Source organism: Lissotriton helveticus, chromosome 1_1 (assembly GCF_964261635.1).
Source record: "Lissotriton helveticus chromosome 1_1, aLisHel1.1, whole genome shotgun sequence".
Lineage (NCBI taxonomy): Eukaryota > Metazoa > Chordata > Amphibia > Caudata > Salamandridae > Lissotriton > Lissotriton helveticus.
This window is the reverse complement of record NC_136057.1, coordinates 882,821,285-882,845,495: the sequence shown is the minus strand read 5'-3', so window position 1 is coordinate 882,845,495 and position 24,211 is coordinate 882,821,285. Positions and strand designations below refer to the sequence as shown.

Here is a 24,211-nt window from a genome sequence, read left to right as displayed (position 1 = left end):
TTGCCTAACATGTAAGTATTAGCACATTTCGACACTTTATTGAGAGAGATTTTTAGAGTAAATTCTTAGAAATGTGACGTGGTCGGATATTTGTCATTATCCTTTCTGCTGACCAAATATGTTAAGTGATACATAGATTTATTTGTCTAATTACAATACCAGAATATAAAAAAACAACAACAAGGGCACTATAGCAAATAAATAACGTATACACTTCTAAAATGTAAGAATGATTTACCTATAAACTTTGTTCCATTTGCTCCTCTATATTTACTTAAGACAAGTTCACATATTCTTCAATCCCATCATCTAATAAATGCATGTACTATGCAAACAGTTACAGGTTTTTCTTTTTGTGGGCAAAGGCTCCTTGCTAACGTACGTCTTAAATTTTCTAATTGAGGTGAAATAGTATTTTTCAAAAATGTATCAGCTTGAAGAAGATACCAGAGTTTATTAATAATCATTCTCACTTTGGAACTTTGACAGGAATTCAGGGGAAGTAAATAAATACCTGATTTGAATTCTGACATATCACCGAGTTCAGTGTGTAATTTGTACTAAAATATGTGCCAGGGCCATCGTCAGGAGGCCACTGCAGCTTTAACCACCCATTGCCCCTGCCAGTGCTGTCAATGACAATAACTACGCAACTATTAACCATACCAATCCTACAAGTGTGAGAATTTAGACTATTCCTGGCCCCCAAAGCTATAAGAATGGCTTGGGCGGCAGGAAGCAATCATTTTTAATGTATATGAAAGAAAAAAACATCTGTTGTTCTACCCACCTCTAAATTGCACATACACCGCCACCATGTGGCAGACTGTCGTAAGTGCGGCTGTTCACAATTAAATGAAACCAACGGCTCAAATTAAGCTCTCACCGAGTTCAGCCTTACATCTTGCTTGTGATAACAGATTAATGCCCAAAATACAGAAAGTAAGGAAGCAAATATTAGTCCCCAAGGATTCTGGTTAAAGATATCAATGTATTTAATCAGTGAATGCTCTGATCCACTCCACACAGGAAGCACGCCATAGAAACTTCAGATCCATGTTAGGACCTTGTCAACACAGTGCTTTTATTCTGGCCTCCAAATTTGTTCAATAAATTCCATCATCAGATTTTCATTCAATAGGGTAAATATGGTGCCTATAGCTGTGTCCGTCCATTGAAAGTAATATTTACGTTCAAAGCCAAAGTTATTGTTCTCCAAAATACATTTGTCTTTATCTATCAGCATCTTAGTCTGTGATAGATAAGAGGTTTACCGATCAGACAGGAAATATTTTACTGCTTGGATACCTTCAACTTGGCTGATGGATGTACACAAAGAGCATACACCAGTCACATAATATCTAGCTATAATCTGTTGATATTAATAGCAACTCCAATATTTTTTTTAGAAAAGGAGATAGTGCCCTAACATACGATTTAACTCACTATTGGAGGACCTGGGCAATTATTTGTGTGTTTTGGGAAGGAAATATATAGCAGGAACAACATGATGTGTAAGGCATAGCCATGTGTAATTCCCCATTAAAGGCTTCATCAATAAAGCAGTAATCAAGTAGTAAACTCATTGTTTTGTTTAAATGCACAGTGAGCTTTTGTTTCAATTTAGTACAGCAGCATTTATCATTAATACTGTCTGAAAGCTTTGTTTAGATAGAGATCCTTAGGAAGTATATATTTCCAAACTTTTCGGATAGCTTTGTAGAATTTGTATCATCTTTTAGTTAAACGCAATACATTTATTTGCATCTGCACTAATAGAAAACAATTTAACACACTCCATTTCTTAAGGATTGCTTGCCTCTGTTTTCCAAATGTGTGCTATTGACAGGAAGCCTGCTACTGGATTACTTCACCCAAGAAAACCTCATTGTTTTCGGTTCTGCATCTGTACCAACCAAATAAAATGTTATCACACTCTGTAGTTTAGGAGATCCTAATCTCTGTGTTTTAAAATCTCTGCCAATTATAGAATATGAGCTACCACTTTCTGTGACAGGAGAAACCATTGTTTCCATTTTTTGCATTTGTATCACTAATAGAATATTAAACAGGACACACATGAGGGACATTCATTTTTATTTTTGTACTATTTCTAAATTCTCAGGAACCCACATTTCTACTTTCTTTATGTGTATTAATGACTGAAATTCTTTCGTTTCTCCCCTATCCTCCATCAAACTATCAATTTTTCTTCCAGTTTCAATAATATTATGCAGAGAATTCCATGTATTTTGGCATAGCCTCCAGCTCTTTTTAACTTTCACTTTATGCAAGGATCTTGTATGGGTAGAATGTTGGCCATCATTTTTTGGCTGATAACACCACGATAAGCATTAAAATGCAGGCAGAAGGGGCCTCAGGTTAATTAATGGTTGGCCTGTGGATTTGAACAAGTCAAGTGCTATATTGTTCAAATATTCCTGAATCAATTTTTCTAAGTTGTGTGTATTAGCCCTGGAAACCTCAGCACTAGTCGTGTTCTGAGGTCTCTTTGGTGGGAGCCTTTCTCTGAGTAACTACTGGCGTATTATTGGTGCTAAACATTAGCCTAGCTACACAAGGTCATCTTGCTTGAGGCCAGCACTCAGTTGCAGCAGTTCCCATCTTTGTGACTGCAAGCAATCCGAGAACTCCATTCTGGAGGTCTTTCTAAACAGCAGGGTCCATGGGCTACTGCACATAGCTCCTTCAACCCTGCCCCTGGTTGTAGGGCAGGCTCTCTTTAAAGGCAGACTCACTCCAGAGCCCTACTTAGGCTCCTGTTATTTGTGCTCATCTCTACCTTAATACCCGCCCCCACATAGGGGTGGATGTCATGCAAATAATTTAATGAAACACACAAAAAAGTAATGGAAGGCTGCTTCCAATAAGTCCACCCACTGACAATAGTTCTGGATAGCACTCCAACCCATTGCTCTTTTTCTCCCCTGGGTTGGCATTTCCGGCTGGATTGTTCCAATGAGGAGCAGAGTGAAGACTGAGTTGCATACGACTGGGTCCAAACTGAGGTGACATGGTGAGCAAAAGAACGATGGGTTGTAGTGCTACCTCAAGCTATTGCCAGCGGCTAGACGTATTGCAAGCAACCTCCAATCACCTTTTTTGTGTTTCCTACAAATAATTTTCCCACAACTCCCTGTTAGAGTTCTAGCGTCAATCCAGCTACTCCCAGATATCCTTTATTCTTCTCTGAGAGCCACCACACATCTATCGAGCGGAGCTACAGAATTTAATTATTGCCACTGTTAGAAAAAGATCTGCTAAAACCAGCCAGGTTCATTTTTTGGCTCAGGGAAGAGCTGAATTTTTATTTCACAACCCATATTTGTAGCATATTTACCAGTAGTCCATGGGCCACATGTATCAACCAAATTTGAATTTTCGAACGGTTAATTCGACCTTCTGCGAATGCAAAATAGCCTTTCAAGATGTATGAAAACCTTTGGCAGTGCATTTTAGGTAATTGCAATTTTTTCGAGAACCTAAAACTGTAACTATAAATAGGAAATCTCAATTTTCGATTTGCTAAGCACTTGTACCAAGCATTTTCTAAAGATTAGGAAATGCTATTACCATTGACTCCAAGTCGATGGTAACCATGTGCAATTTTTGAAAATGCACAAAAAATGATTTTTCAAAGTGCTATGTAACGCACAAATGCCCTTAGGGCATGTGTACGCTTTACATGTGCGTATTTATTTTTGGGGTGCTTCAGGGGGGTCATAGGCCCCCGGGTAATCTCGTTTTGCATTACCTAATTTGCGATTACCAATTAGGTAGTCACAAATTAGCTAATGCAAAATCATTCGCTCCTATGGGCCTCTTAGGAACGAATGGAGTAGTATTACCTAATAGCGATTATCTATTTATCGTATTGCTATTTGATAATTTTAAGGAATTGCTAAATCTTTAGTGATTCTTTACATACATCGCCTTTTGTGATTACTCAATAGTGATTCAGTAAAAACCGCTCTTTGTAAATCGCAAAATGCTATTTTGATACATGTGGCCCCATATTCATTAATGAATAAATTTCTGATAATTATTACAAAGGAGCACAGATGATTTTCTTAGTTTTTTCCAATGTAACTTGTGGGAATATTAACTTCCATTCCTAAGCAGGCTTTATAACGGGTTATGGGTACAACAGTAAATAAAGTGAGATAGCATTTTCAATCTTGTCACTGTGGAGGTATGGTAATTCCATATTTAGCGTGTATATTTTTTACTTATTATGCACCCAGGCTTTGTAATCTTTAATGCATTACTATGGGTGGCTTAGTTAATGGGAAATGTAGACTTTTTCAACATAGCCACATGCTGACTGTAGCTTTTGACTTCAGAAGTTCAGACCTGAGAAAGAAATACTGAAGTCATGTTTTTAATATAATGCATGGGTTTGGTGTAAAGGTACACCAGAGCCTACATGGGACATGTTTGCCATTGGTGCCCTTTGTCCCATTTTACTGTGCCCTTGCAAGGTAAAACAAAAAAAATTGAGCACCACAAAAAAGATGCACTTTTCTACACAGACCACACAAAATGACATTCAGGTCAAAACAAGCTCTAGTTCAGTACCACAAGGATTGTCTTAGCACCATTGTAGGGTGCTGGCCGCATTTGCTGCCTAAACCGCCAGGTGAGCAGAGGCGGGTCTTCAAGCCTCAGTGACTGACCTTTTTATGCGAAGGATCTTGTTTTTGATCACCATTCCTTTGACTTATGACTTAATGAAAGGTTATTTACAGCCAGGCTGTTCAATGCAATTACCCTGTCACCTTGGTACATTGCACTCTTCTCGAAATCCGTGGGTAGCACCACTTCTTACCATGAGCCAGCCAGGTTTCTAAGATAACCCACTCCTCTTGCTGATTACTCAGAACTTGACACTTATGGTTTCCACATTTACGGACTAAATGCAATTTATTATGTCAAACTCTTTTAGTTTCATAGAGAAATTTACATCTACTAGACATTCTGTGGGTATAGCATGGATGGATAGCAGCTGTGCTTGAAATCATAACAGCGCATGACTGTCTACTTTGTACCCTCCGCCCAAAAGGTGGAAAAACGTGATATGGATTACTTCACAACACCTTTAATAAAATGAATAATTACATATCAATTAATTAATAAATCAATATATAATTACATAAACCGATGTGTAAATAAATTATAGAATACATGGGAACAAATCCCATGACCTAAGAGAATCTTGTTTTTATTTTCTTCATAAGTACTAATGATGGAGTGCACGTTACCCCAATCTTTGAACAAAGGGACCCTCTTTTTTTTTATTGAGTCTGTGATAGTCCATACGCTGTATGCGCTCTTGCTTGTGAGATATGTTTACAACAAAGGGCTTGGAGCTCATCCATTGCTTACCATTTTTTGGCTTGATTGTCACTCTTCTTTTGTGACTCCTAATTGGCCAGCACATGACAAGTGTCACTCCCTTTCCTTTTTTATGGTGCGTTAACCAATTACAGATTGATCTAACTTAATTAGTGCCAGGCCGCTGTTCACGCTGTGATTGAGGTACTATTTCTTCTTCGTCCCCTTCCCACTCCCCAATTTGCGTGGTGCTTCTTTCCCCTCCCACCTGCACCTCCCTCGTTTTGTTTTCCCCATGCCCCCTCCACGTGCTGTCCGCTATTGTTGCTTCCTCCCCATGCCTCTCATGTCGCTCTCCTCCTTCCTTGTTTCTGCTGCTACCCTCCTCCCCTTTGCCTTCCTTGTGTTGCTTACCCCCTCCATTGTTGCAGCTCCCTTACTCATCCCCGCATCTCTCTCATGTGGCTTGCCCCCTCTTGGAGCAATTTGCTGTCCAACATGGCTTAAAAAATTGCTATGACGTGAGCAACGGCGCCATAGCTCTTTTTTTCTTGACTTTAACATTGACAAAGGCAATTGATCTCGTTTGGGCCAGAACTTATGGCTTTGCTAATGCTTGTTGTTTTAAAAATATTTATTATTCGTATAATACAGCTTACTGCATTCTATGGCCAAAGGAGCTCTTGTTTACTGAATCTACTCTAAGATAGACTGAACGCAAGCAAACAGACAACTGCAGTGTTCAAGGCATTACAAAGTGAGCAATGCTGCAGACAGAATCGTGGGTGAGGTCAGGTAGCGGGCTAATGTTATGATTATTTATTCATTTTAATTTCCTCAATGTCTGTATTAAGTGCTTCGTGTAGTATTCCTGCAGCAGCACAGCCTGGCATCCTGTTTGCTTTCTTCAAAGCAACAGCACATTTGGCTGAAGGCGTCGGGGGATCCTTTCATATTAACTCACAAGTATTTTTCATGCGGCTGCATCTTTCCTTTTAGAAGCTGTTTGCTGTTCTCTGACTTGTCAGTTTGGAGGCAGAGGCGTAGAAGGAGGGGGAGGACAAGAAAAACAGAGAGCTAGCAGGGGATACAGAAATGCCAGAGACAGGGGAGGGGAGACACGGAAGTAGAGCGAGAGAACATTATTTTAAAAAGCACTGCCAAAAGTCTGTTTACGTGCTCAGCAGTCTAGAAACATGGAGGCTGTATGTCAGTATCCTGGGTTGGGGGAAATCCAGTGACGGCCAGGAGTCTTTTGATGTTTTACTGACTCTCTCTTCCACCAAAAGGGGACACTCTTTCACGCCTACCTCTATTACTCTTATATATGCGGTGTGGCCCAAGATAACTCCCTGGTGCGTGATGGTGGCAGTGATTCGGAATCACTTTCATGAAAATATAAGGTGCCACAATGAAAAAAATTGCTGCATTTGCCACATTATTTATCATCTGCTGTAAACTGCTAAAAAAACTATTTTGTTTCTAGCTCAAAAGGATCAAAAGTTACTAAACATGCAGCGACACGAGTTGACGCACAGTAAAAGGCAGCTTGAAAAGGTTTATTGCTCCCCTTTCCATTGCTTATTGCTATATTTGGGTATTTCACTGGAATTAATGAAGTGTAACCCTTGCCCAGAAAGTGTAGCCCTGCAAATAAAAAAATCCAGAAGTAACACTATCACAAAGCTTGCCTTTTCTTGCTGCATAATTTAGTCTACCCTGCTGCATAATTGGTCCTGCCTGCCACATAATTACAGGGGTCCTGCGTATATCCCGTCCATCTCATTACAAGTACATTACATCATATGGCGCTTGTCATCAGGTGCATGGGATATATGAGATATATGTGACATGGTGACGGATACCCATCGGCTCAACTCTAAATCAGGCTCAAAGTTCAAAAGCCTGGAGTGGAAAGACAAAAATCCCAGATTGACAGAGTAGGTCTCGCTGATTTAGTGGATCTGGTTAGGGTTCCGGAGCATGAACACACTTTGGGCCTCATTAGGATGGACCCTATCGGAAAACGGGACCGCCCGCCTTAAGGGGGCCCCCAGAGCGGCATTGCCACCACAGAAAGGCATTGCACTCTTGCCATTGTAATATGGCTGGCGGTGCCTCATAGACACCGCCACCATATTCAACAATTTCCACCCCGGCCGCAAGGCGACCGGGGCGGAAAGGTGCCGGGCGGTGTTTTCTTCCGCCGTGGTCCCCCCCGCCATACTAATATGGCGGGGGGTATTCAGAGAAGGGTGTAGGGCGGACTGCCTCCGCCAGGCTGGCGGTGGCCACTGCCGGCCTGGCGGAGGCAATCCGCCCGACATCCTAATGACCCCCTTGACCCCCTTTGTGTGAACTCTGTTTATTAGAATCGTCAAGATTTGTACTTTCTTTTGGAAGCAGACACACAATCTTCAGGAAGCCTCTGCGACTCTTTAGTGGAAGAAATGTAGCTGAGATTCTTGCCTAAAAGCAACCTAATGATCACCGATTGGGAGGCCTGAGAGAGAGCTCGATTTAGCAATTTCCCAGCCGCAGTTAGGAAAAGGAAATACAACCTTGCTTCTCATTTTCTTTGCTCCTTCTGTAGGGATTCCAGGAAGTGGAAAAACAGGGCTAGAATTTGGAAATCAAACCTTTGGCTCATACATAAAATCAATGTGGGTTCTTTGTTGGTTTAAAAGGACTTCCTGTTGCTTTCTTTCTTTCGTTCTCTGCTCTTTTATTTCATGAATCGTGTATGTATGTATATGGTATTTTTGTAGTGAGAACCTAGCCCAAAGGAAGCGGAGTGGTGTACATGACCACAGGTAAGCCTACAATTGGTGAGTAATAGAAGGGGAAGCTGAGTGGTGGACGGTTAATGCATTGCGATATAGTGTTCTTTTAAGAAGTAAATATTCAACTCTTTCTAAAATTTAAAGCAGCATTGGGGTGGCCCTGATGGGTATGGGGGTGTTTTTACAGATCCTTGATTCATATAGGAAAAGCTCTAATAAAAGAGAGAGGGACCCCAAGACCAAAGGGATAGGGTTCCACAATTGACACAAGTCAGAATAAAATTCCCTTTGGGCGAATTACCAAAGAAACACAAGTTCTTACAAACATATACATATAACCTCATCAATATCAAATCATAACAAGGAAGCAATATCAAAAAACCGTGAAAACACTATAATGAAAATATATATGCACAATTTATTAGCACACACTATATTTAGTTAAAAATGGGAAACATATACAAAACGGAACACTATAAACATTATACATTTAACATTCCTATTAAAAAAGGAGGTACAAATAAAGGACTAAATTCCAACACAAGCTCAGAATTTTCCTTAGTCTGTTTTTCACGTATTACTCCTTGTCAATCAACGCGTTTCGGCGGTTTGTTTAGTATTTAACCACCTTCATCAGGACAATGACAATAAATGTTTCCCAATGGTTCTGAAATTCAAACAAAACCAATCTTAGTGACATATAATTCATTCCAAGTATATTTTAAAAAAAACACATAATGTGTACAAGTTTATACAACCCTCAGTACATATAAAAGTCCATAACATTGCTTCCATGTTACACTATACAAAACAATACATAACATTACATTACATCATATCACTTATTGCTATCTCCTGTATATAAAAGACCAAATCATAGACAGTACATTCAATGATTATGATTACATAAATTTATTCCTCGTGCTCACAGGGTCTTATGGGGTCTCTACATGTTAGTCATTTATTCATAAGTACCCTTACACAGTGCTCCAGTCACTAAATACACAGCATTATGTCCACAGCAATTCATTTCCTAGACAAGGAAATAGCCAGATAGCCAGATAGTCTAGTTTAGGCCCATTTTAGGCAAGAGAGGCAGCTATATGAGATAAACATGATATGTAACCTACCTCGATTCTTTTATATCAATCAAATTAGTATCAAGGGTACTCTGCCTCCTTATATATCTCAAGAAATATTCGTCCAGCGAATTATCTCTTCAAGGTTAAAATACTGTTGTCCTATATAGAGTGGATAAACAACTGATTTTAATGTCAACAGACACAGTTATCTTTGAACAGCGGTATTTACTACCACACACAAATATATTCTAAAGGCAATATTAATTGTCTCTCTAGGGAATTTAAACACGCAAATATTTACTAAGGGCATTAGAATACTATTGGGTAGTGGCTTCAAAGATCACCAATACTAGGCTTTAACTAAGCGGTAATAAAGGCAGTCTACGAAACGGCCTTAAAGCACCAAGTGTCCGGAAGTATCTATGCTACATATGTGACGTTTTAAGGAGGACAAAAAAACGGCACGGACTTAGTGGGGAGAGCCTGATAAGGAATATGTATACGGGGCTTACGTCCTTGATACTGAACATAGCATGTCTTAATAAAATAGAGGAATGAAAAATGATTTTTATTTATAAAAGCGCAAATATAAAAATTACTACTAATTAGTTTCCTATTATGACTACATAGTCTTTTAATTAAATCATTATGATGACTAAATACTTCCTTATTATGACCTGAAATTCCTTAAAAATTAACTAGATGTACACTGCTCTTGAATATAGCACGACTCACAACATGCTAATTTGTACTGTCTGTGCCTAGCCAAAACGACCTGGGCCCTACACTACGTGCTTTTGTTAAGGGCACGTATCAAGCATGCTTGTCTATATTTACAAATACATTCTGGGCCCGTTTTTAACTATTCTATATCCTAGTGCGTCATCTTAATAAAATAAACAAAGATGAAAAAGACGGACTACAGGCTATGTTGGTTTGTTTACATATGGGAGGAAGTGAGTATTCTTAATTCCGCCTCCATTGTGTAGTCCGTCATTTGTATTTGTTGCTGATTATGTCATGTGACAGGAACCTCCGCTGTACTATTTGGAGGGACCGGATATTTAAACCGGCTGTTGGAACAGCGTTGTTGTTTGATCGTTTCCAGCTTTGATTGTCAGCACGCGGGACGTTTGTACTTGAGCGCCGAGAGGTAAGGAACTGGCGCTGCTTTGCTTTGGCAAATTAGAATATGTTTGAATCCAGTACTCAAAACGTGCCGTATTGGCTTTAATGTCTTTCAGGGCTGCACACGCTGGTAATTTCTCGTGTGATTTATGGTTCCCTGATCCCAATATTCCTGGCTAGTAAGTAAGATACTTTTCAATGTTATGGGTGGCACAAAGTAACGATTTGCAAGTCTAGATGAAAGAATAAGATGCGGTTTCTTCTTCTTCTTGTTTTTAGGGTATTTTAAACAAAAACCCTAATAAAGTGTGTATATATGACAACACTGATACCGCGTGCATGGCCGCATCATCCCATATTGATGTAAGTATAATATGGAAAAGGTAGAGGAAGAGCTATTTCGACAAATATATATCTTTAGCAGTCCATAAAAGCTTCTGTTTATATATGTCCACAGACCTATATTGGTACATGCTGTTAGCTATTGAGTCTGGAAACATCGGATAATATAAGTGCCGAGGTCCCCTTAATCACGATCAAGATATATTAGGAGGTGAGCGTGTTTGTGGCGAGGGAATATCTTGATTCCGTGCCGCTTTTTTGTCCTCCTTAAAACGTCACATATGTAGCATAGATACTTCCGGACACTTGGTGCTTTAAGGCCGTTTCGTAGACTGCCTTTATTACCGCTTAGTTAAAGCCTAGTATTGGTGATCTTTGAAGCCACTACCCAATAGTATTCTAATGCCCTTAGTAAATATTTGCGTGTTTAAATTCCCTAGAGAGACAATTAATAATGCCTTTAGAATATATTTGTGTGTGGTAATAAATACCGCTTTTCAAAGATAACTGTGTCTGTTGACATTAAAATCAGTTGTTTATCCACTCTATATAGGACAACAGTATTTTAACCTTGAAGAGATAATTCGCTGGACGAATATTTCTTGAGATATATAAGGAGGCAGAGTACCCCTGATACTAATTTGATTGATATAAAAGAATCGAGGTAGGTTACATATCATGTTTATCTCATATAGCTGCCTCTCTTGCCTAAAATGGGCCTAAACTAGACTATCTGGCTATCTGGCTATTTCTTTGTCTAGGAAATGAATTGCTGTGGACATAATGCTGTGTATTTAGTGACTGGAGCACTGTGTAAGGGTACTTATGAATAAATGACTAACATGTAGAGACCCCATAAGACCCTGTGAGCACGAGGAATAAATTTATGTAATCATAATCATTGAATGTACTGTCTATGATTTGGTCTTTTATATACAGGAGATAGCAATAAGTGATATGATGTAATGTGATGTTATGTATTGTTTTGTATTGTGTAACATGGAAGCAATGTTATGGACTTTTATATGTACTTAGGGTTGTATAAACTTGTACACATTATGTGTTTTTTTTAAATATACTTGGAATGAATTATATGTCACTAAGATTGGTTTTGTTTGAATTTCAGAACCATTGGGAAACATTTATTGTCATTGTCCTGATGAAGGTGGTTAAATACTAAACAAACCGCCGAAACGCGTTGATTGACAAGGAGTAATACGTGAAAAACAGACTAAGGAAAATTCAGAGCTTGTGTTGGAATTTAGTCCTTTATTTGTACCTCCTTTTTTAATAGGAATGTTAAATGTATAATTTTTATAGTGTTCCGTTTTGTATATGTTTCCCATTTTTAACTAAATATAGTGTGTGCTAATAAATTGTGCATATATATTTTCATTATAGTGTTTTCACGGTTTTTTGATATTGCTTCCTTGTTATGATTTGATATTGATGAGGTTATATGTATATGTTTGTAAGAACTTGTGTTTCTTTGGTAATTCGCCCAAAGGGAATTTTATTCTGACTTGTGTCATATAGGAAAAGGCCTGTTGTCTTGTTTTATCTTTTTTATACTTCTTAGTCTGCAGTCTGATGGTGTCCTGGCTGCAAGTGTGCTGAGAACCACCAGAGAGGGTGAGCTTGTCTGCAGGATATGCAAGGGTGCTGGCCAGCACAGCTAAGAGCGCCAAAGGATAGATTGCTGAACTACTGCACAGCATAGTTATGAATAATGGATGGCATAGCCATGAACATATTTACTCCTAGCGATGACCACACTATTTGATCCAGTGATGGGCATGTGTTCTGCCACAATGATGAATAAAACAAATAGAGGGGCATATTTTCTGGTAAGCTCATAAGACAGGTCTCTGGTACAGTGATAGCAACATCCTCTGGTACGACAACTAGGAGCCAACAGTATGGCATAAAGGCTTTGGTATGCATGCACTTATTATTATTCTGATGATGAGTTTGTGATATGTGTGTGAGAGCAATTTCGGAGTTTACCAAAGCAAGCACCCATGTGCTTCCTCAATGTTTGCATGTTTGTCTGTTGTACTTTTTATGTGAGGAGCAGGTATCAGTGCAACCTACGCATTCAGTCCTTCAGTGCGTTTGCTTGTGTCTTTACTTTTTCCCCTTTTGGCTCTGAGAAGCAGGTATGCTTTTGCATAAGTGGATTGCATCTCAACCCCCACACACATTAAGTACATTGAGATTTAACATTGGCGTGTCTGATTGTAAGATTGTCCCAAGGACATGCCTTTGTGATTGTGTAATGGGACTAATAGATGGCGGCATAGCCCTCCACACGCTGATACACAAGTGTTATATGTCTGATACATCACAACCCAGCTCTCATCTCACAAGCACATCCCAGGTATGATTGTCAGTGTATTTCCACTTGATGGCTAACTCAACAACATAGTCACTGTCCAAGTCAATTTCATGATCATTATCGAGCACCCATATTGAGTCTGTACATACTAACTTAGACATAGGAAGTGAAATGAACAGCATTATTTCCACACAGCTTTTTTCTTTTCTCAAGTTTTATATAGAGCAAACCTGACCCATAGCCAGTTGCATTACAGAAGGGCACATTCATTTTGTTAGGCATGGGGAGATTACATGATTTGCCCAGAATCAGAGGATGTTGGGCATCCCTTGCCGAGACTCGGACCCAGTTCCCCAGCTTTGAGGTCGACTGCTCTAGGCCTTAGGCTACACCCTCTCCCCAAAAATGATCCATATAACTTTCCTTGGAACCACGTCACACCAGCATTAATTAGTAGAATGTGGCGCATGAATCTGAGCAGTGATCTAAAAAACTCTGATTTGGTGGTCAGAGGAGGAGGCTATCACATCAAAGCCATATAAAATGTCACTGCAACTAATGGTTAAATAATTCATGTTATCAGCCTGTGACCTTCCTCTACTGAAATGTTGAATGTAGGAGGCCCTAAATGTGGAGAGTGGGCAGAGTACCGTTTGCCAGCTGTACCACTCCTCTGGTGGTGCATCGTATACGTATTTGCGTCTTTAATAAATCAATTGTACCCCCACCATCCACAAGACTGTGGTGTCTCCTTGACACAGTCGAACCTGGAATTAACAAATGCGATTAATGAATCTTTTTGGGGCAATGAAAAGCTAATTTTAAATCAGAATCGCTCATATAACGCGGACCAGTCAATATCCATTAACCAAATTATTCTTGATGTGTCCAGCATCGGTCCCTTTGGATCACTTTTGCAAAGCAAAGTTTGGCTGATCCCAATATTGTTGAAGTTGCAATTCGCATAGCACATAATCTGCCAACTGTAAGGCCATCAGGGAATGCCATGGAGTGCTCTCAGTACCCGCCGTTGACTCTCAAAATGGCCGCCAGGATTCCATCACAGACAGGCGCCTGATTCAACTTGAGCCGTGCAGTAAGGCGAGTGAGTGGGAATGTTGGGTGATGTGTCAAGTTTAACCAGTAGTGGATGTCACTGTACTGTTATAGTGTGCACTGTAGGGTAGGAAACATCTAACGGAAATCCGTGCAGCTGGAGAACTGTAAAAACATTGAATAACGACAGTTGCTCTTGTAATTCTGAAAGCACTTACACCATAATGGGCACACATTAGCAGACAATGACTGCTCATATTATTGCCAACGATCTTTGTTTTGAGCCTGTGTAATGGAGCAGCGCCCAAACAAGCTGTGTATTTAGATGTGCATTGACTGTAGCTCAACAGTAATGATTCTTTTACAATCGATGAGGAAAATACCACTCGTTGCTGCTCACAAATTACTAGCAAAAGAGAATAATGCGATCAAAATGTAACCTTGAAACAGTGCTGAATTTGTAAAAAATCAAAAAGTGCCAGGGTCTCGCCAGGAGGCCGCTGCAGCTTGCGCCATGCATTGGCTCTGACAGTGCTGCCAATGATTATAACAACACAACTACTAACCATCACACTCCTACAAGTGTGACCGTTTAGACTATTCCAGGGCCCCAAAGTTATAAGACAGGCTGGGGTGATAGTCACTTGTTTTTGTATATTGAATTTATAATTAACTATCGTTGTGGTTATCTGTGAATTAGCCAGACAGCGCCACATTGTGGCAGACTGTCACAAGCGCTGGTACTGACAATTAAGTGCAGGTACCGAGCACCGGAAGCCACCAGTTCAAATGAAGCACTGCCTTGAAGTGCCATCTTTAATAAGTGTTCAGCGGCTCCTGAGATTTCAAATAATGGAAAACACGTGCACAGGTTTTGAGAGCTGGATGACAGAGTGCAGACTGTAACAGAATACAAAATAAAAGTCCTTTAATTCAATTCCTGAGAGATATTAATGAGAATGTCGCAAAACGTATGGTTTTGTTTCGCAGTACATCGCATTGATTGATAGTACAATAAAAATCCCTGGGGAACTTTATTTGATGGCGATATTTTTGGTTAACATGCAGGATAGAGCCGTTTCAAGGCGCTTGAGACATAAAAGAAGTTACCAGTATTGTGCAGTATTAATATGTGTATGGCGCCCTGGTGCTTTCGGAGTCTGATCACCTTATCAATATGTTTGTATTTGATTATGCTTGATTAGTTAACCCCTTCGCTGCGGTGGCAATTCCGCCGCAGCACTAGGGGGGAGGAGGGGCCGCGCGGCGCTCACATGCTCGTGACGGAACCGCTCGGTCACGAGCCTCGGGTGGGCTGTGCTTGTGACGGAGCGGTTCCGTCACGGCCCCGCCCGCTCAATAGAACGCGCCGTGCAGGCGTGCCGAGCGGGCCGTGACGGACCACTCCGTCAGCAGCACAGCCCACCCGAGGCTCGTGACGGAGCAGTTTCGTCACGAGCATGGGAGGGGTTAAACTGGTTTGTATTGGTTAATGCGAAAACTAGAAATAAGTTAATTCCTGATGAGAATCCTTGTAAAGCTCTGGGAATGTCGAAGTGTGTGGGTGTGAATGATTATCCACGTCTGGCCAAACATATTGCTCTTATGACCTACTTCGATAGCCAACAATATAGCTTTGATGCTTTGTTGCACATGCGAAGGTGTGCTCACTTGTAGGTACTGCTTCATGGATGTATGATCCTACGAGCAGCACATGCTCTTGAGTGGTATACCTTGATGCCAGTTTGGGTGCACATGGGTGTGAAGATGTCTTCCTAATGTGTACTTCTGGGTTAGAGCAACATTATCAGTCTAGGTGGTTGTGAACAAATAACATGCATTGTTGTGCTTTTAGCCGTTTAATGATCGCCAACTATAAAGCATTATCTGAACTGGGCTGGGCATGTGTGGTAAGGTCGTTTGCAACTGTACTGCTGGGTGAGCATGTGTAACACCCTTGTAAAGGTGCTTTAGTAGCAGCATCTTAGGCAACTATAAGGCAAACCTATGCCATGTTGTACACATGTGAGATGTTCTAACATATTCTGCTGAATGCTGTTTCTTTGATACAACAGTAAACGATACAACAATGTGAGCCTTACATTCATTGACACGTTTATCACTGTGCAGTTTTTACTTTAGATAAAATCACCCAGCACTGCACAAGTAAAGTGGTGAATTAATACCTCTTTATACATGTTTTCTGCTTTAACTAGGATGATAAAGCACCCATCTACCTAATCCTAATGGAGGCGTAACCAGCAAGCTCTTTTTATTAGTGAAGAAGACACTGCTTTGATCCTGGAAAGAGGGTAAGTCGAACCTATAGTACTTCTTGGGGTTATTATGTGTAGCAGTTAAGAGCCAAGAAGGGAAAGTGGCAGCGCTGCATATTTTCTTGCAAAATGGCAATGGCATGTTCACCAGTGGCCCAAGCCACATGTGGTGTCTGGGGCATCTATGGACTATGCAAAGTGTTTTTCTGAAGCATTGCATTTGGTGTTGCAATTAAGGTTTGCAGCATTGATGATGTATGAGTTATGATTGCAGAGCTAAGCAAAGCTTACAAATGTCAGTGGTTTTCAAATCATAACCACAACTGCACTTTAGCGGTCGTTTTTTAAGTGAATTTGAGTTTTATTTGTTTAAACATACTTTAAGGTGTTAAAACGAAAGCTAACCATTACTTAATTGTGACCATTTTTCAGTCAATTTCTGTGTTTTTTATCATATGTTATATCCAGCTTCTATGAATTATATACCCTACCCACTGCACATGGCTCATGGCTGTGTGCAGCAGGGGCTGGCTATGGGGCCTGGCTGAACCTGCAACACAAGACCAACTCCCACCGAGAATGCTTTTGGTCACAGCTCTTTCATGAACACTCCCTCAATGCACAGTGATAGTCCACTTTTGGTCTTAGAACCCAGCCCCTCTCCAATTACTCTGATTGTGTCTTTGCCTTTGACCCTGATCGGAATTCTGCTTACACAATGTAAAATTAAATTGTCACCACCTGTCGAAATACCCCCCTCCACCCGGACCCAACGCCGCCCCCGCTCTTACCTGCAGGGCCGCGGCTTGGCAATACACATAGTACATACATTCATACACACATTAGCATGAAAAATCCTGTCTCCTCGAGACTAAGGCAGGCATAACTCCCGCTGATTCTTAATAACTGTTTTTTGTTTTTCAGAAATAAATTCCCTCTTGGGGGATTTGGTTCTGGAAAGCTAAGTTGAACTCTGAGCAGACCTCATTAGCATGGCACTTCAGATCTAACAAAAATGGATCCTTTTCACTGACTGGTGCACTTCCATCACAAGGATCCCCGCCAGGCAGACAGGGATCTCCAAATATAGCAGGCAGGTCTGCAGAGGGTGGCGTGCCGAAATGCATGACTCTACCACTTTGGCGGGCTGCTGGGCCACCTGCAACATTCAAATGACCCCCCAGGTGCAATGCTTCCTTATCCCATGCACGTAAAGAGCTGCTTGATGTTAATCCAAAGATGAAACGTCACCGCTGAAATACTCAATGGGGGTTTAGCCAGGGGCTGCAAAGAAAGGAGAAAGGGGATAGTAACATGATTTTTCCAAGGTAAAGGAGAAGGCGGGTGCAATTGATTTGATCAAACAAGGATTAAACCGGGTCAAGCAGATGCCCAGTTTAATAAATAAATAGTTAGTGATTTAAGCTGGGGCAACCGCTGACCCCAGTTTTTTTCTTCAGTCTGTTTGTAACCGTGATGCCAGTTCATTTGGCAGTTGAGTGTTTAGTTCAATGAAAGATTGGCAACCAGAATATGTACAACTTAAGGTGTGCAGATGGTAAAGTAATTGTAAGTAAACTCTGAAACCCATGCAGAAATTGCAGAATGACATTACCAATTATGTTGATAAGAATGAATTAGATATGAATTGCCACGAGATTAAAGTCATATCTCCTGTCACAATTCAATCAAAATTTAACTGGAGAACTGAAACTGTTGGAAGAGGTCTCTAACTATGATTACTATGGTGTAACACTAAATGATCACAAATGTGCAACCACAAACTTTTAAACGACATACCAGCAAAAGTCATTTTATTTTTACATATGAATCTGATTCTTGATTATATTCAATTTCCATGTCTTTGCCCTGTCCTCTATCATTTGCATCTCCCTTCTCTTCTATCCCATCCTTGATACCTTTCTCTCTCTCTCTCTCTCTCTTTATATATATATATATATTCACTCAAAAAAACAAAGGTTTAAGGAATGTTATAGTTAAGTGAAAATGTGAGGTAAAAATATAGGCCCTCATTATGATGTCAGGCACACCGCCACTGACAGGCGGTAGCGGTCCGCCCCACATCCAGGGCAACGGTCCAACTTCTGGATTATGATACCGGCAGTCGGAGCTCAGAGGGCTCCGACAGCATCTAGGATGCCATCGGAGTGGCAGTCAGATACTAATCCCTACAATGAAAGCAGGACCTGCACCATTTCCCACAGCCTTTCTATGGTGGTCCAACCACCATGAAAAGGCTGTCAGAAAGGGACATTCTGACAGCCCCAGTCCCTTTTAGGGCACTGCTATGTTGTCAGGGAGCACATGTGGTGCACCCCAAACATCCATGCACTGTGTGCCAGGCACCAATGGTGCACAAAGTGCTCAAGAACACTGTGGCTTGTGCTGCGGTCCTTTTCCAGGGCTGCAGTGCAAACCAAAGTGTTATTGAGCACATTCCGACCACTGTGCTGGCGGTCCCATCGTAATACGGCTGGTGGGAACCCCAACTCCTTGTCGGGGGAGTCCCGTCCCCAAAGCAATCCACCTCCGTAATAAGCTCCATAGTTTTAAACAAACAAATTCACCAGTTATAGTTATCCCAAGTATCTATAACTCATACACTAAAGTAACTGTAACTCGCGCTCCCGCCATGCATAGTGTTGTCATCAATGATGTAATTTCAGATGTTGCAGTGATGTTATCAATTATACCATCAAACATGTCAAGAGTCATTTAATATGTGAGGTTATAAGCAGTGTATGGCGAGGGCTCTAGTTATGGTTACTTTAGGATATAAACTATAGTTACTTGATGACATATATATATATATATATAAGTAATTTATGTGTGTGTGTATATATATATATATATTATATATATATTCCGCTTTCTTCGCCTGGTAACGCTGCTGTACCAAATAACTGACAAATGCAGACCCAGATTAGGTGCAATTTCTGGTTTATTTAGTGGACACCCTGCACCACAGCCATGACGTTTTTCGGGCAACCCAAATGCCTTTGATCACGTATATATAAATATACAAACAACAATCCCACAGAGCTTATCTGCCGAAACGGGACATAGACTCTAAATTCTTGCTGATATTTATATATGCAACTTTCATATTATAACTTAAATGTGAAAGGTAAACTTAAATATAACCAAAACATATATGCAACCTAATTTAAATATTACAATTAATATGAAGCTATTTTAATTAATACTGTGAACTAAATATAAATAAGATGTGTGTGTGTATGTGTATATATATATATATATATATATATATATATATATCTGCATAAAACAAGATAACACTGTCAAAAATTACATTAAGAATATTAATAATAACTTAAAAATTGATAAAAATGTATATCACATTTTTTTTAATTGAATATATAAATACCCCATTTTTTAAGTAATATAAACATTAAATAAACATAATATCTATTATTCAAATAAAAAAATATAAATATAAAAAATAAACAACATTAGTTAAAGCATTGGACTTTACAGTGGTCAAAATATTTAATATAATCTAAATTGAAGCAAAATTAGAAAAAGTGTTGGACTTTGGAGGGGTTAGATTTACTGTTACCACTCAAATCTAAGCATCAGTAGGAAACGTGTTGGACTTTGGAGGGCTTAGATTTACTATTTCCAATCCAATTTAAACAGCAGCCTGGAAAGTGTTGGACTTTCTATGGGTTACATTTACTATTCCTACTCCAATGTAACCAAAACTAGTGAAACCATTGGGCTTTGGATGGGTTAGACTGACTATTCCCAGTCCAAGGTAAGCAAAAGAAGGGAAAGCACTGGACTTTGGAGGTGTTTACTATTCCAACTTCAAAGCAAGGGAAGTTATGGAAAGTGTCTAACTAAGGAAAGGTTACATTCACCATTCTAACTCCTAATCATTATTAAACAAACATTTAAATAACTAACATCAAAAACATATTGAGAAAGAATACTGCATTTGGAAATACATTTATTGGAATTCATTTTGTATACAGACCTCCATCTTATGAGCCGTCGAAAACTGTGGCTTGCTAACTTACACCCTTGCTCGACCTCGAGTTTTTCTGAAACCATTATCTCTTGTTCTTCTGTTGCTATGTTCTACTCGTGTACTTTCAGGAAGACGTTTTAACTGACTTCCCGGGCTGAGCATGTTTGTGTGTGTTTTTTGCCTATAAGCACGCACAACCTTGCATGCACTGTATGGGTTTGGTCATGAGTCAGCTTGTGTAATATTATCCTATGTAATCAAGAATGTATAAATAACATGAGACTGTCTGCAAAAGGCAAAGTTACTTGGGAACCCGTTGTTCCATGACTCTCTCTTCGAACTTACAAATAAATATCAACGATTGTACCATGAACTTTAAACCTGTGCACATGTCCTTTCTTTAGGAAATAATTTATTCATCTACAATATTCAAAATGCAAATAAGTAGAATATAAATAAATAAAATGAAATCTAACTTAAAATTAATAATGCAAAAATAAATTAAAAAACAAAATAAATAGATTTAAAATAAAAACACTTCCCTCCATACTGAAGCAGTACAAATATGTATAAATAAAACACAAATAACATTAACATAGTAATAAAATAAAGCAATAATAATATAAAATACATTTTACAAAGTTTATTATTAATTATGCTGATCAATAACTTAACAATGAATAAAAATACATAACATAATTTGCATAAAATGAAGTTTACATAGCAAATAATTAAAACATTTACATAATTAATTAGCAAATACATATTTAATTAACATAACATTATTTTTTAAAGCAACAATATTATAATAAACATAACTTGACCTAGCCTATTCCTCTACACACCCAACTACCCATAACTAAAATAAAAATTGCATACTACATTCAATTAGTTAAAATATAAATTTAACAATGAATTTACATATTATTTATCATTTAATATTTAATTAAACATATAATTGAAAATAAAAAAAAACAATAATTTATAATCTAAATAACTTCACACCCCATTCCTTCGCAAACCCAGCAGCCCACTAATAAATCAGTACTTACATGTAGAAAAATGTATTACACATTAAAATTGACTAGCTTCACTAAAAAATGAAAAAAAATATTAATGATATTAGTACCTAAAATGAATACAATATAAAAACTAATACATATAAAATGATGTCATATGAAATACAACAAAAAAGTAAACAATATTATAAACAATAATATTTTTCAAAACAATATTATATACATAAAAACATTCTTACCTTCTATATTCTGTTTATCAATATTGTTGTTGTGACAATTGTTTTGACATAATATTTAAGTCACACAATATTTTTATTTCAATATATGTGTAATTCAGCTTGCTACTACAACTTGACTTACAGCCTGTTGGGTAATTCTTTTGTGAGAATTTGTAAGTGCAAATGCTAGGAATTGACATTAGAGGGGACACGAATTTGCTTTGCATAAAAATTTAATGATGTTTGCTGATACTATAATAAGGACAGGAAAGACTAATACATTACAGTATTTAATTTAGCTGCTCCATGACAATTGGTTATTGTTCATAAGCAGTGAATTTTATTCATAAAAAATGCATACATAATTCAGGTAATGCATTATTCACACCATAGAGTGATCTTATATGCCGCCTACACCTTTTTTAATCAAAGCACAATTCTGTTATTAAGCTTAAATTGAATTAACATATTATTGTTCAATATAGACGATGTTACGATTATAAGTGTCACCATGAATATTACTTTGTTGGAAATGTATCACCTCTGAGAGGAATTGTTCATTCAATTTGTTTCATGTTGCCACAAACCAGACAATTGTAACATAAAAGGCTGACAGTTGTGTTAATTGGGTTCACAGTTTAAAAATAAATAATTGGAATTTCCATCGTTGAGTATAACTATTTAATTTTTGAAGATGCAATTACCAATCTTGCTGGGTTTCTGTTCTCAACCAGCCACTCTGTATTCTTCTGCTAATATCCTATATTTAACTATTTCAGTGGGACAGTAGAAAATATTTCAATGCAACAATGTGCACATAAAAAGGTAAACTGTGTGTTATGGATGGTAGGATGGAAGTACTTCTATACGTGCAAGCTTGACCAGGTTGGATATTCCAAATATTGGATATAGATAACCAGGTCTGAACTGGGAGCCCAAACTACCACTGGCAACTTTGACGGACCAGCCCCCCTGATGCTTTTGTTACTGTGGGCTGATATAGCCGCATCGCTGCAAAACCTGGCCCCCAGTAACAAAAACGGCCCCCACTGCGGCAAAATTGTCTCTCACCCTTCCAGCCTCCCTGGTAAATGCCCGATGCCTGCTATGGCCAGTAGGGCCCTGAAGATAACACTTTTCTATGTTGTCGTCCTTGCTTTCCAATGGTGAAGTGTGAGATGAAGAATCTATCGCCTGTATAAAAAAGAGGCCTACACTGCCCCCCTTTTTTTAAATCCTAGGTTCAGTCGTGTACCATTCTTTGGTGCTTCACTACTGAGTTTAGGCAAACGTTTGTGTCTCTGTTAGGAGTCTCACTTCTCTTGCAGATTTGCCATTTGGCATCCTTCCACCATTTTAGTGATTTGGCTCACTATGAGACTTCCTAGGGCAGGAAACTGATGTAGAGGCTGGTGAAAATATTTGGGAAAATGATATCTAGGTGTGGGGAACTGTGGACAAGGGCTAGCCCAGGTGCGGTCTGGTGGAGCCAATTGGGAAAACACACCTACTTAATGGCCGTTAACAACTGCTGCCCTTGCAGTCCTCATATGAAACTAAGGTGCAGATACACCACCAAGAAGTTTCTCATTAATGCCAGTATAACCTTTGAGGATGAAGCCAATCCTTCAGAATGAAGTCGACTAGCATCAGATACTTGTATTTATTGAACATAGGGCCTTATGTACTATGCACATTTCCAAACAATGCATGTGCAATGTGCACACAGACTAGTTTGCAAATCGAAATGTAGTTAGCAATTCAACCTATGTACTAGTAAATTGTCCATTTGCAGGGTATTGCAAAAAGACCTGCCTAATAAATACTAGTGACGTGTTGCAATTTGTGTTCCCCCCCATTGAGACTATTTTTAAAGGAGAAGCTGTCCCGTGAGGAGCGCTTCCCCTTTGCAAATCAGTTACACCCTTAACTCGAGGTTCAGTAACCGATCAAAGGTTTGTGAGTGCAGTTGCAGTCACAAACCATTGATAAATTGCAATGCAAATCTCAAGCAGAAGAAGGACGTTTTTTTCACACTCACTCCTGTTTGTGATTTGTAATGGATAAAGCCTTTTTAGGAATCACAATGGCTTTTCTGACTCATAAAAGGGCTAGGATACATTTTAAAAACGTGCTTGGTGGTCACAAACCCAGCATTTCTGCAGACCGCACGTTTACAATCACAAAACAGCTTTGTCCACGAGGACAGTAGTTTGCTATTTTAGATCAAGAAATTAATTGAACACAAAGCATTGTCTTTAGTGCTTAAGGGACTTATTAGGAGATATTCATTCAGTAGAATAGCACAAGGTTTTAGCAGGAAAACTGGGTGAAATCCAAATCAACAATTGTGCCTTCTTATACAAATTACGTTACTTCACTCTGCCACACTTTAAATATCAAATATAAGAGCATCTTAAAGAAATGTAATCAATCAATCAATCAGAACATTTGTGAAGCGCGCTACTTACCCGTGAGATCTCAAGGCGTTGGGGGAGGGGGGTCGTTGCTATATTTTTACTGGACACTCGCTGTACCATGCCAAACCTAGTGGCAGCTGGTAATTGAAGCATGGGGTGTTGCACACACACACACACAC

General features: G+C 39.1%; 1 protein-coding gene across 1 annotated transcript in view; it reads left to right on the top strand.

The window, feature by feature from the left end:
• The window catches only part of TAFA2 (TAFA chemokine like family member 2), a 1,231,988-nt gene that overhangs the window by 139,514 nt on the left and 1,068,263 nt on the right, over nucleotides 1-24,211 (top strand). Inside the window, exon 2 of the mRNA XM_078655863.1 lies at nucleotides 16,301-16,396. The gene's annotated coding sequence lies outside the window, so the exon portion shown is untranslated. The remainder of the gene's footprint in view (nucleotides 1-16,300; nucleotides 16,397-24,211) is intronic.